Source organism: Podarcis gaigeae (assembly GCF_964106915.1).
Source record: "Podarcis gaigeae genome assembly, chromosome: 10".
NCBI lineage: Eukaryota > Metazoa > Chordata > Lepidosauria > Squamata > Lacertidae > Podarcis > Podarcis gaigeae.
The window spans coordinates 46,716,339-46,730,696 of record NC_139686.1 but is presented as its reverse complement, the minus strand read 5'-3'; the positions used below and the strand labels follow the sequence as shown (position 1 = coordinate 46,730,696).

General features: G+C 42.1%; 1 protein-coding gene across 3 annotated transcripts in view; it reads right to left on the bottom strand.

Annotated features, from left to right (window-relative positions):
- TAFA2 (TAFA chemokine like family member 2) overlaps positions 1–14,135 on the bottom strand; it is a 141,508-nt gene extending 127,373 nt beyond the window's left edge. Inside the window, exon 1 of one of the 3 annotated variants that reach the window (XR_014555371.1) lies at positions 12,719–14,135. The gene's annotated coding sequence lies outside the window, so the exon portion shown is untranslated. Of the gene's footprint in view, positions 1–12,280; positions 12,404–12,718 lie in introns of those variants that run through there. The other 2 variants (XR_014555372.1, XM_083699553.1) reach the window with 2 other exon arrangements.
- Positions 14,136–14,358: the final 223 nt, after the last annotated feature.

The following is a 14,358-nucleotide window of genomic DNA, read 5'->3' as shown; positions in this document are numbered from 1 at the left end:
CCTGCAACCTTGACAATCCCAGTCTGCCCAGGTCCAAGGACTCCTCTTTTATGAGGGTCATCAAGACCTTTTGTGATGTTAAAGCCTCTTTCCCAGATGGAAAGTAAGCTTAGCCTGAAATTTCCCCCACCTGGAATCTTCCCTCCAATACTCCAAATATTAGCTAGATCCTGACATTCATTAATTTGTGGCAGGCATCCCCAAACTCGGCACTCCAGATGTTTTGGGACTACAACTCCCATCATCCCTAGCTAACAGGGCCAGTGGTCAGGGATGATGGGAATTGTAGTCCCAAAACATCTGAAGGCCTGAGTTTGGGAATGCCTGATTTATGAGGCTTAGGGAGGGTCTACCTGCCCAACTTATAAAAGTACCCTCTCCCTTTTTTTCACTTTTGGTTGCAACTGGACATATAAGGATTTGCATGTCAACCTCATGCACATCTTGGACCAAATAATAATGCAGTGTGTTATATAATTCTCACACTGTGCAGCAGACTTTAATTCTGTCTTCCAGAAATAGTTTGGTTATATATTGTAGAATGGGAAAATCTATTCATTGAGATTACTTTCCTTTCGTTTTGTGCCATTTCTAACGTAGGAAGTTAATCAAGCCATTATTCACAAAGTGGCTGCTTGAATTCCTACAAACATAATGAATGTTTTTATATGTTTTATCATTAATCAGAAAATTAGAAAACTGTATTATTAAATACTCACTAAGCATTTTGCATCTAATTATTTACCGTACATACTGATGTTCTACTGGCTTAAGAATGTGAATGATGTCACAACAAACATACAGTTTGTATCAAAACACAAACCATCTTTAGACTTTCTGAAATTAAAAAAGAATTTCCCCCCACCTTATTTCCTATGTTCTTTGTACTCTTTACCAATGAATTCCACACAAAGTTACCAAAATAAATGAAATAGTCCTACAACACACAGAAAAAAACCCTATATGCACATTATACCAGGACTAGAGATACACCACTGCTGTGGCAGCAGAAAAGCTGTCATATCCAATGCATACTTCAAGACTGGCAATGGAGGCCAGAAACTACCAGAATGGCGTAAGAATAGTAGACACAGTGTTGGGGTCCTTATAGCTCCCTAGTTAGGGAATGTGTTGGTGGCAACACTCACATGCTGCCCCCACACAAGGGCAGCAAATGAACACGCCTCCAGCACATTCCCATCACACTATACATGGAATATGCTGGATAATTCCACAATGCCTCCATTCCTTCAGCCCCATGAGGATAGCCAGAAACAGCCTTAGTGCCACCCAGGCAGGTGTTTGAATTAACTTGTGCTCCTCAAAATCACTGTTTCAGGAGTACCATACTAAGCTGAGGAAGATGAGACACACCACACACGTTAAAAGCACACAAAGCCCCCCCAGGAACAAAAGTGCCTGGGTGAGCGGGGAGCTCTTTTGCTAAGCAGCCATGGTGTGATGGCCTGAGATTCGGACTCAGAGGCTGAACCTAAGGAATCCCAGCCTGCAGAGGAGTCCCTGCCTCCAGAACCAGCTGAGCCAGGGCTGGGGTCTGAGCCTGAAGGGTCCTCACCTGTGCTGGATCCTCAGGTGCAGGCACCAGCTGAGTCTGCTCTGGCCCCTGAGGTGATGGAGGACCCATTGCCCGCAGGTGCTCCACTCTCAGCCCCGTCAGGGGAGGCTGAGGTTGCCCCTGTGCCCGGTAACCCTCCAGCCTCTCCTGAGCTACAGAGGCTCAGGGCAGAGAGGCGGAGGGAAGTAAGTTCCTGCAAGAGGAGTGCTCGCCTCCAGACCAGGAGAGGCAAATCACCTGTGGACCGGGGCCGTCCTATGCCTTGGGGCAGATAAAAGCCAGTCAGCCCCAGTCCCAGGTTGCAGGAGCAGCGTGGTTGCTAGCCTGTTCCTGCCTGCACCCTGTCCTGCTCTTCTGCCAGAGTTCCTGACCCTACCCAACTCCCTGCCTTGGACCCAGCTACAGCTTTAACGGAACAGCCTCCATACCGCACCATCGACCTCGGACTGGGCTCGGACCTCACCTCTCGGTTAGCCCCCAGGACCAGCACACATGGGGAGGGCAGGCGGGATGTACAAATATTGTTTCTTTACAATATTTCACTTTTTTCCCCTCTGAGGGTACTGAGAACTGTCAAGTCCACCCCATAGGCTTCATAGCTGAGTGGTAACTGGAATGTCCAATCCCCAAACCTCTATGCACTGCAATTCCAGGCTTCCATCTAATTCCTTCTCCACGCTATCTCCCTCTTAAAATGCTGGTGGGCTTAACTTACTTTGCACAGTCATAAGAACTTTCAAGGCTAAAAGTATTTCATGTTACATTACATATATATATATATGAAATCATTCCTGTGCTGCTGAAACACAATACAAGAAAACCGCTGCCTCAAGTAATATTTTAATAGCTAGTTTATCCATTCAAACACAAATTATTTCAGACCATTAAAGTAAGTAAAAATAAATAGTAGTCATTTCAAGCTTAGATGAAATGGTGGCAAGTATAGCCTGATACACACAGTTTTCACAATGCCTAGTATTTGTAGAGCAGCACCAGCATGTATTACTGCTACGAAGCCTGCTAGTACCAAAAACGCAAAAGAATGGTTCTTCATCTCTCTTCTCAGCCTGTCCAAAGTTTATACAGCTTTAACCATACAGAATTCATATGGAGACATTTATGGAGAGTCAGGAATACGGCTACAAACTCCAAAATCCCTTCGCCTTGACAGATTTAGGCCATCTGAGTACATTTTCTGCTTCTTTCATCCCCTCAGGAGCTAAAATTGAAGGAGATTTGAAAACCATGATTTTACAAAGAGAAAAAGCCAAAAAAGGAGGAGAGCTAATGATTAATAGGTACCAAGCTATCTATCTGTACATATACATATACATATTCTAAAGGCAGCATATGGACGTTGACCCCATTGTTTCGATATAATCTGGGTAACATGTTTAGCATTAAAGTTACAGAATATTAAATACAATGCACTGGAATCCTAACTGATGGATAATGAGCTTAAATACATTCAGATGCTGAAACTGCAAAGCAAGTATTTCCCCGCCTTCCAATCCGCTCTCCTGTTTCATAACTCACTTCCAGTATATTATTGAAACAACTTCTCCCTGGACATTTTAAAGAAACCGACTAGAGTACATTGATTCAGCTGCAACAGTACAAGACAAACACATGCTGACATTTTAAGATAAACTGCTTTTTTAAAACAAACGGTGGGGTTTTTTTTAATTAAAAAAATGTTTTATTAAAGAAGGAGAGGTAAAAGGTGTGCAGAAACCCTCCAGTTAAATATGTCCAAGTCTTGTTGTTTTCAACAAAAGGTTAGCACATGCTTAACTCTTCCATATTGAAATCACCAGAACTTAAAAATTGTTAATTTGAGTTGCAGGGATACAAGTTATTTCCATTACAGGAAGTAAAGGTACGTCCTATTTCCCATCTCTGATAGTCTTCTAAATCGGCTCCTGTTCAAGGATAGGTAAGATGATTCTTACCTATCCTGTTCAAGGAAAAATAGGTAAGATGATTCCATTTCAGCAGCCCACTGTAGCTAGTCCAAGTTTAACAGTCAGAAATACAACCTGCCAATGTTCTATGTGAAAAGGGGCATTTCTTACAACTGCCTTCTGCACTGAGGTAACTTAAAAATGCAAATGACTTACATTTATTTATGCGCTGACATAACATAAAAAGTGGGCATAAGGGGAAAGGAAAACAGTTATGTGATAGCGCTAACTGCAAAACAACTTTGATGTTCAGAAAGCTCACAGAGACGCTGATGGTCGTGAGACAAGTCCACACAGTGATGAATAAAGAGCAAGTAGTTCAGAAGAAGAATTACAGCAACATTTAATAAGGGAGGACGCATGTCACCAGAAGGAGAAAACACCTATCACTTATATAAAAGTGTTTAATCTAAAGTAGTTCAAATGATCAAATTGCAAAGCACTCTCGGCCAGAGCTGAGCCCTTTTCAGCAATTTCCCCAGCTTTTGAGCCAAATACCAGAAAGTCTCAAAAAATATTATTCATATTCTTCGTAAGAATGTAGCTGAAATGTGTGTTTATTTTACCCCATGCAAGCACAGAAAATTGCAAGAAAATTGTAATTGACCACCTGCCTGCAAAGACAGGCAATGTTTAGTGAAAACTCCCATTTCTGGAGGGGGCTTCAGTAGACGATTTCAAGAAGTTGGAGGGTGGGGCTATTCTTCTTTCCCCTTTCCTATGAGCAACAGGAGCAGAATAAGATAGTGTGGTATAATGGTTAGAGTGTCACACTAGGGTTGTGGAGACTCGGGTTCAAATCTCTACTCAGCCAGGAAGCTCACTGAGTGGTTTGGGGGCCAGTCACTATTTCTTAGTTATTCTATACTGCAGGGCTGGAGGATAATAATCATGTATGCCAATTCAGCTTTTTTGGAGGAAAGGTTATAAATAAATGATTAAGTTCTGCAAAGTTAAATATAGGAGCAAAAGTGCATAACATGTTTCGAGCCTGAGAAACTCAATACAGAATCTCAGTACAGAATCTGGATAATGTTTATGCAGAATTTCAATGTATTTCTTATTTAGCAGAACCCTGTGCATAATAGCTGCAAAGGACAAGTCATGAACATCTCAAAAACATTTCGCTGTTATATTTACTTCCTTCTTTTAAAAAACAAACTTTGTATCATGGAAATACTGCACTTTCCAAACAATGCCAACAGCCTAATTAATTTTATTCCAGAGAAAATTGACTCTTTTCCACAACTAGAATCCACTGCAATGTTTGAACGAACATTTAAGGTCTTAAATTTGGGAGGGGGTCAGGGATACGCACACAAGACCTGCCCTCAACTTTCCCTATGCACAATGGCTCCATGTCAGACCTTTACATTCTAAGCATGAAAGTCTGTAAAAGGCTTCTATATGCATTTGGTTGAATGCATTTGCACAGTAAGGAATGCAGCTTACATTAAAGATCGGACGTTGAGTCAGCACGCACTGAGATACTGGGAGGTCTTATATGTACAACCCTCAATCCCTTCCCAGTTTAAGCTCACACGTGTTCAGTCTCATGCCTCAATAGGGTCTGTAAGTATATACCTAGGTGGCTGTCAAAGGGAACTACAGTGCTACCTCAGGTTACATACGCTTCAGGTTACAGACTCCGCTAACCCAGAAATAGTACCTCAGGTTAAGAACTTTGCTTCAGGATGAGAACAGAAATCATGCAGCAGCAGGAGGCCCCATTAGCTAAAGTGGTGCTTCAGGTTAAGAACAGTTTCAGGTTAAGAACGAACCTCCAGAACGTATTAAGTTCTTAACCCGAGGTACCACTGTACTGGATAATACTTGTAACATCATTTTCCATGCCATTTGTAATACAATTCCCATGGCATTTGTAAATTTTTAGAAGTTTTTTCTCAATGTATTTTTTCCTCTTGTACAGTATAGTGTTGTTCCACTGTAGAACATACACATTTGTTTTTATAAAAAATAATAATGAAGCATCATTGTCTCTACACTCTTGCCTCTCAGCAATGTCTGAAAGTTTGCCCCCTAATCCAAGAACAAATAGGCTGAAGCACATTCTACACAGGTTCAGATATATTCTCTTCTTCATCCAATACAAACCAACCCCACACATTGAAACCAGGCCCCTATGGGAAGACCTAGCTCAAATTAAGCAGTAGGAAGCTAAATAATGCACTTCCAGTCATTACAAATGAGTCTACTCCGCATAACAGCAATTGTTGCCTGGCACAGAGCACATTATCCTTCCAACATTTTCTAATGCATTACTGATGGGAAAGGCTCTAAAGCAATGTTTGCCAAACTTGGGTCTCCAGCAGTTTTTGGACTACAGTTCCCATAATCCCTGGCCACTGGTCCTGCTAGTTAGGGATGATGGGAGTTGTAGTCCAAAAACAGCTAGAGACCCAAGTTTGGGAAACGCTAATACCAAGTATTACACTCTTATCAGTACTGGTGTGCAAATTTATTGATATATAAAACATTATTACTGTGGCTGAGTTCACATATGGGCACTGACCACTGGATGTGTGAAATAGCCATCATAAATCAATCACTACCAAGGGAACATTTCTTTAAACACAATACTTTAGAAGGCAGCCTATCCACACAATGATGTAAAAAGAGCTATGTTGGATCAAACTAACAGCCTACATAGTTTTTCCCACAGTGGCCAACCAGAAGCTTCTTTGAATCTCACAAACAATCTCACAAACAAGGATGAAGGCAATAGCCTTTCCCTCTTTCTCACCCCATAGGAATATAGCCTTTGATTATCATTTTAACAAAGAAACTGTACACAAGACAGTAGAAGGTGCAACCAATACTGTGCTTATCACATATCCGAAGGTTAGATGTTAGAGGAAAAGCTGGACTAAAATCAAGATACTAGCTTTCCTTTCAAGACACTCGTTTTGGAGGAGTTGAAAAATAACATGAGGGAGAATTCAATAATGCAGTTTTCAATTTATAATCTGAAATTGTACTGTCCAGGAAGAGCATGTGGTACTACTTCCCTGTTTGAAACAACTCTTAAAGAGAGGGGAATAAGCATGTGCTTAATTAATTTAAAAATGTACACAATGAAACACATTCCTAAAGGGGTTCTGTTTTTTTAAAAAAAACAGTGCTCCAAAACATCTTCAGAAGCAATTCTATGATTATATGAATTTCTCAGCAAAAATAAATGTAACCAATTGCTTTTTACTTCATGGTACAGTAGACACTTCCCAATACTACCTCAGTAAGGGACAGTCTCTCCTTAGCTCTCAGAAGATTTAACAGAGTACATTATATTATTGCTTGGTAGGTTTGGCTATACTGTATAACACTATACTTTGAAATTAAACTGCATTTACCAAAATAAAACGAGCCTGCCCATTTGTTCAGATCTTCACTGGAGAGTCAGTTCTGTGTGTTTTCCTTTCTGAAGCAACATGAGTGGTCACAACTTTTTTGTGTCACCTCATTTATGGAACTCCCTCCATATATCCATTTTCCTGGTACCAGCATTGTTGAGACTTGGGCAACCTATGTAAAAACGTCTGCTGTCCAACTGGTACCTCATGGATTTTGTTGATTTTTAAGTATGGATGTGCTGATGGCCGTGCACCTACTTTATTTTGGTAGAAACTGTTATTTATGTTGATAATTATTTTCATGCTGGGCAAGCCACCTCAGTAAGTGTTAGCAGTACACAACGTATAAAAGTTTTAAAGGGGTTAACAGTAGCATTGAAAATAAACTATAGAGTGTATAAATTCTGATAACCTTGGAATACCAAATTGTCCCATTCTTCAAATGTATACATAACTAATTTTGTAACTGTTTTCCAACATTTATAAAAAAATATGCTGCTGCTTAAAGTCTTGCCGCATATGAACAGCGACGGCTCTGATGTCTAAGAGTTTCTCATTATGTAAGGACCACAGAAACCAATTTATAGATCCCCGCCTCCGCATAGGCTGCATTATATTTCTTCTGCATATATCACACTACAGTCGCAAGGAATTCGGGACTGCAATCCTTTCTTGACAAAGTATCTCCATTTTAGGTACGTATAATGAGTACCATCCTCACAGCTGCAACAAAGTAGTATCTTATTATTTTATCTCACTGTCTGCAAAGTGTGTTTCCAAATACATTGTACGAAAGAAGCAGCACAAAACCCAACTGTATTGTATTCCTGTGGGAGTGAAAAGCTTTGCACTACAGTCTTAGATGAGTACTTGAGGTTGACATGATTATTTTGTGCTTCCTTTTGAAAGGCAACTGGTAATACAAGGTTTATCAGAGCTGGATAGCGACTTCTGCAGAATTAGAGCACAAGTCTCTGTATGGTCTGTCTGCAGTAGGAGGGAACCGGAGGGTGACTGAATCAACCATGATGGATAGAAGCTATGATATTAGTGATGTCATCAGTCACAGACTTTCAGCTGATAACACTTTTACTATAAAGAAAATACGTTCATGCACGAGAGATGTCTGGTTGCAAGCATAGCTTATATATTTTTGGAACATATATTGCTTTAATTTCGAGAACACGAATAAATTTCCTGTACCATGCTATATGCTGGCATAACCCATTATCTCATTTGTTGACCATTATGCCTTAATATGAAGTTGTATGCTTAGGCATTGTGCTTGACTTGATGAAGGCTGTTTACTGCCTTGATCATTCTGGATATTTTACTTTACAGGAAACAAAATAGTCATTCTTTTCCTAAGATTTTTAATATTAGTGATGTCCTTGCACTATTTTAAAAACCGAAGGGTCAGTGAAAAGTACTGTGTGTATTTGCTCCAAGGAAGTCCTCTGAAGTACAACGCTTCTTACTCTTTAGTAAGTGGGCTTTGGGTTGAAGCACAATAAATATTAAGAGAGAGAGAGAGAGAGAGAGTGTGTTAATCCCAATTATCTGTCATAGTGTTTTAATTATGGAATTTAATTCATTGCACAATTTGTGTTTAGATCATAAGGAACTAATAAATTTATGCTGTACTGTCAGAGCAATGCCAGTTTGAAAAAGAAAATAACCCGTTCTAAGGTTACTATTGTCCATACAATACGGCTTTGTATTCTAAAGTGGTACTTAAACCAGAGAAGACAACTCTAGCAGCTTTTCGGAATCTTGAATCACCCTTCATACATTCATGCAGTCTTTAATTTATTTTCTCTCTTTTTTTGCTTTTGCTCTGGTTACTCTGTATGTTCATATTGACACCATGCATATATCACATGTAGTTCACATAATCCTGGGATTGTAAAAAATAATAAACATTACAGTTTCTACACTACTAGACTATGTATTTTTTATTTTTTAAAAAATGTTTCTGATAGTTAACAATTTGAATATCATTAATAAACACAATTCTCTATTTAGATAGATAGATAGATAGATAGATAGATAATAAATAAACATGTAGCTCTCAACGCAATCCTACCTACTCAGAAATAAGTCCTGTTAAGGTCAATGGGGTTTACTCCCAGTTAAGAGGTTACAGGATTGCACCCTTAAACATTTCAATAAAATACTGCTCAAATTAAAATGGGCACATGTTTCATTCATTAAGGTTTCAATCCTATGCACACTTACCAAGGAGTAATTTATTCAGAATTCTAAGTAAAAATGCATAGGATTGGAATGCAAGTCCTTTTTAAAAAAATGCTGTAATTTGCAAGAAAAATGAATGTGTTTCTGGATGACATTATAGCATAATGCCCTCTGTTCTAAGTCAAAGAGCTACTTTAAGCTACAAGTCTTTATTATTTACTACCTGATATGAATAAATCACAGTTATCTGCCCAGTACAATATGATCTCCACTTGACTGCTATACTTCTCTATATCTAGGCAAATCCATAGCATTAAATATTGCATGGCATTGAGATAGTCTCCTATCTGTATGCATGCAACTGAACATTTAGCAGAGTCTTTTCTCAGTTTAGCATTCAGAGGTGCTATCCTAATCTGATGGAACTTCATCCCTAGAAGAGCGATTTTCCCGCCAACTCCAGTGATTCCATGAACTCTTTCTGCATGTAGCCTTGAAAAATCTGCTGCCAATTAGAATAGACCATCTGCTGTCTGTTAGGTTATAAACAATGCTTAGCTAGGTAGACCAGTGCTTTGATGCCATATAGAAAGCTTCAAATGTTCTTATAATAAAATTATCAAATATTTTGATTATTAAATAGTGCTCTGCAGTTTCAGAGCAATGGGGCAGGCTATCTCCTTGAATATAAATCTTTATGAGGTCCTATGAATCTTCTATCATAATATTGCCTTTCTTTACAAGTGGTTTTCTAATGCAGTTATCTTACCCGCACACGTGGTTTTCCATTCCACATAGCTGCTACATTCTGTCTGCCCCAGTGCAATGCTGAAAAACCCTCACCAAAGGCAGGCAAAAATGATGCATCTAGTCTCTGATGAAAAACATTATATACACAGTATACCAAGAAATCCCTTTCAAAAAAATTTTTGCATTGCCTATTCATTTAATTGGGGCTGGAGCAAAATAATTTCTTGGTGGATCGTGCCCCGTGAGTGGAATCAAGATATTCTCAGGCACATATTAGCGGATAGACACCATACCGTTCATGCTGCTGCCTCAGCCATATATATAATACTGCTACTCTATCAGTAATAACAATCCTATCTTAAGATTGTTAGGACAAGATGCAACCATGTTTTGGTACAGAAAGAGTTAACTCACACAATGCCAAAAATGTTAGCTTTAGAAACCAAGACCTGCATGGGTAAAAACTCCAAAAATTATCGTATTTGCAGTAAAGACTTAACATTGTCTCTCTAATACTCCACCAATTACAAAATCACTTGATGGATATATTAAAAAGAAACTCTGCTGCAAATTGTGGAACCCTCATTATACAAAAATATGTCAAAGACTGTTTCCTAATGACTGTGGTATGTCATCTTGGAAGCAGGTTATTCATTTGCTTTGATGCTCTAAAAATATTTGGCAGTTCAGCTCTCTAAATATATTTACAAGGGGAATATGCTACACTGATACTGGTGAGCCTTAGTTCAAAGTAAGTATGTTGAAGAGTCTGCAAATATAATTATACGTTAATATAACTTCTTCCTTTAGTTTATATTGATTAACAAAATAAGTTGTAAATCTGATGACAACTTAAATGTCTGTGCCTAAGGCCAACTGATAAACCAGGTACATGAAATGAACCCTACGCTGCAAATATACCTTAACACCTTGAAGTGCTTTGTCTCGCTTTTGTAAAATAATAATGATATTACAGTATTTCTACAGGAGACAGAAAAAAATGATCATTACTAATATTATCATAGAGCTTATGAATCGTGTTCTCTACAGTTAAAACAACAAACTTAAAAAGTTCTCCAGACAGGTGTAAACTGCTGAAAAGGATGTACAAAACAGAGCAAAACGATTAACAGGATAACTACATATATTTACAGTACTCAAAACAGTTGCCTCTTTTGCTCCCAACAGTCAGATCCACAGCTGTATGAGAAACGAAAATTCATGCTTTTGCAAAGGTGTTTGGAAAAGGAGGGAGGGGCATTGAGAAAGTCTCACTGTTAAATAGTAGGTGCTAACCCGGTCAAAATGGAAATCCACATTAATCTAATATACGTCTAATAAATGGAAGGAAGCAAAACAGATGACCCCCCCCCCAAAAAAAAGGCATAAGGCACAACTTGGAAAGTATTTACACAGGAATAAATGAAATCAAACCTCAGGGTTTATAAAGCCTCTTTTTCCCAGAGATTCATAAAACAATTCCTCTACTCTTTAACCTCTCCCTCCAGTCATTCAATAAAGCGACTAGTCTCCAAACAGAATAAAAATCTCAGGATATATGAGGCTCTGGAAGTTACCAGCCTTGCTCTTTATGAAAGGAGTTAGGCAGAGAAATCAATAGTCTCTCACAGATGGCCCCCACATCTCCTCCTGCAGATATTGGGGGGGCGGGGGGGGAGAGATGCAGGGTGAGGATTAAAATAATAAGGAACAGACAGTGTGAGGATTTCAAAGAGAAGACTTGACACATCTCATTGATCCACACTGCAGTACATATGGGTTAGTTAAACACAAATGTAGTGCCATTTCACACCAATATACCTTCTTATTTGAAGAGAATGTCGCTTATTTTTATTTCGGGGAAACAATTCTTATTTCTGCACCTCACTGCTGGGGGGTGGTTCCCCTTCTTTCAGACCCCACTCATCACACCAAAGCTAGATCTACCTGGTGTTCTAAGAAAAGCAGGTATCCCAAAGCCCAGTACACTTCTTCAAATAAGATATTTTTAAATCTCCTTAGAAACCAAGCAGGAATCAACTGGAATTGAGGTAGACAGTGTACCACCACTGGGTTTTTTGGAATCTCTCTTCAGTTTAAGAGAGTGGGGAGGGGTGGGAGTCTTTTCAAGAACATACATACCAGTATATTGTGCACAAACCACCCCCTTGTACTCTTTGTGTTAACTAATCTAGAACCACCACCATCACAAGATTTTCAACTCAACAAGGTCTTAGTAAAGGTACAGTCCCCTTTTCACCCATCACCTTGCAATGGGTGTTCGCCAAACATCCACCCTGGATTCCACAGAACACAGTTCAAGAATGCTACAAAGGTATAAACTAACCAGGGTTAGGTATGCACCCAAATATTGAGGTCACATTTCTCCACAACTTCTCTCTTCTACCCGCCGCACCACCTACCCAAAACTCTGTCCAGATGTAAAAAGACAGCTTCTCAGGTTGAGAGATTTACTGTGTTAAGACGAGGAAGGGGACCCAGGTTCCACGTCTCCCAGCTCATGCCAAATGCCCACACAGCCCCAGGGCGCACACAAACACACAGCCTTTTTGTTATTATTCCAGATTAAGCAATCCAGAATAACCTCACCAACTGCAGTTCCCACATCACCCATTAGCGTGAACCGGCCGACATAAAAAAAAAACAACCACGAAGATCCCCTCTTAACCACACTAGTGAAAGTAGAGGCGGGTGGTTCTGGTTACTGGGCGTTAAAAGGCGCGTAACTAATCCACTTTTGGAGATCTCACGTCTGCCCTCTAAGCAGGGAGCAGGAGCGGCTGAGCCCAGCCCATGCGGAAAAGGAAGCCCTGGCGGCGGCGGCGCCTTTCCTCACCTACCTGCAGACCCGCTTCCTTAAGGAACCACCTAGCGATCCTCCTTCAGGTCCCGGAGGGAAACTCCAGCTTTATCGGACTTGCATCGCTTACAAATCCCAAATTCGCCTGCAGCATCCAGTGGCATGGGGGCGGGAGAGAGAGGAGAGAGCTGGTTCAAAAGAGAGCGGGCTACTTTAAGTGTCTATATAGGATTCGGAGGCGAGTTCAAAACAAACCAGAAGGCCAACGGGGGCGGAATTTGGGGGTTGTGCTATAGATCTGCTTTGCACGGTTTCCAAACCACAACCGTACAAAACGTTAGGGGGGGGGGGTTGCGCGAGAGGGAAAAAAGCCGCTTTCAACCTTCTCTCTTTTTCTTTCGCCCCTTCGAAAAAGCAAGTTAGTCCCGCAGCCCCTCCGCCCTTTGGCTGCTCAGCGACGCCCCGATCCACTCAAGAGAGAAAAATAAAAGCAAGAGCAACAACTCCGGACTATTGCAGAGAGATCTCCCCGCGCTCTGTTATTCCATTTGTGGTTAGTTTGCTTTGCTTTCAGCACGCGGGGCCACTTTCGGCCACTTTGCCTCCCTCCATTCTGCTCCCTTTCCCGGGGAATAAAGCGGGCGGGGAAAATTCTTCCTTCAGCGCAGCCAGTCTGCTCGTAGTTCTCCAGGTCGCTGGCTTAGCTCGATGCTGCTGCTGCTGCTGCTGCTGCTTCAGACGGGCGATTCGACGGCACCTCGCTCTCCGTCTCCCCTGAAAGCGCGCGGAACCATCTGCGTGGCTGGGGCGGGCAAGCAGGCAGGCAGCGGGGAGAAAGCGCCCACGTCCCGATGAGGCGGCAGATGGCGCGTCCTTTGGATGAGGGGGGAACACTGTTTCTCCACCCCACGCCTTGCTCCTGCGGGGTGCAAGGTCCCCAGACGGGCGGGAGGTCGGGCGCCTCGTCCCCGTTCCAGGACCTCTTCTCTCCGCCGAGGGTCCCTCACGCAGGCAGCCGCCCAGCCCGCCCCGTGCCCGTCGCAAGAGCAGCCTCCCGCATCTGCCCCAAGCCCGGGAGCGCTGCTACGATCCCGGGCAGGCGCGTCCTCTTGAGGCGCCGGGGCGGGCTGTGAAGGGAGGCGAGGAGAAAAGGCAAACGCCGAGTAACGAGGAGCCGCTACGTCGAGGGAGAGGCCGGTCCTCCTCCTGGCGCGCTTCCTCCGCGCGGTGTGGGGCTGCGGTGCCGACGCCTCCCTCCCGGGGGGAGTTGATTTTCCCGCCTCTCCCGGGAGGCGCGAGTGGACGGGTGGGGATCCTTCCCGGGGAGCTGAAATCCCATCCAGGAAGGCGGCAGAAACCCGAAGGCGAGCGGCTGGCCGAGCGGAGAGCGGGAAAAGAGTGCGGCGCCGGGCTCAGGCTGGCTCCCCTTCTTCCTCTTCTCCCGCTCGCTTCACTCCACTCCTTTCTTCGGGCTGGGGAGAGAGCGCCTGCTGGCAGAGGCGGGAAAAAGGCAGCCGTCTCCAAATGCTGGCCTCTGTCTCCCTCCAGCGTTTGTCTTCTTCTTTGGCGATCACTCGAGTAAGATGGTCTTCCATAAACACAGTTTTAGCAGTGAGTCCGTAAGTGACTGTGGAGGCCAGTTCTGGATCCACACGTCCTTCCACAGTGGGGACATAGCTT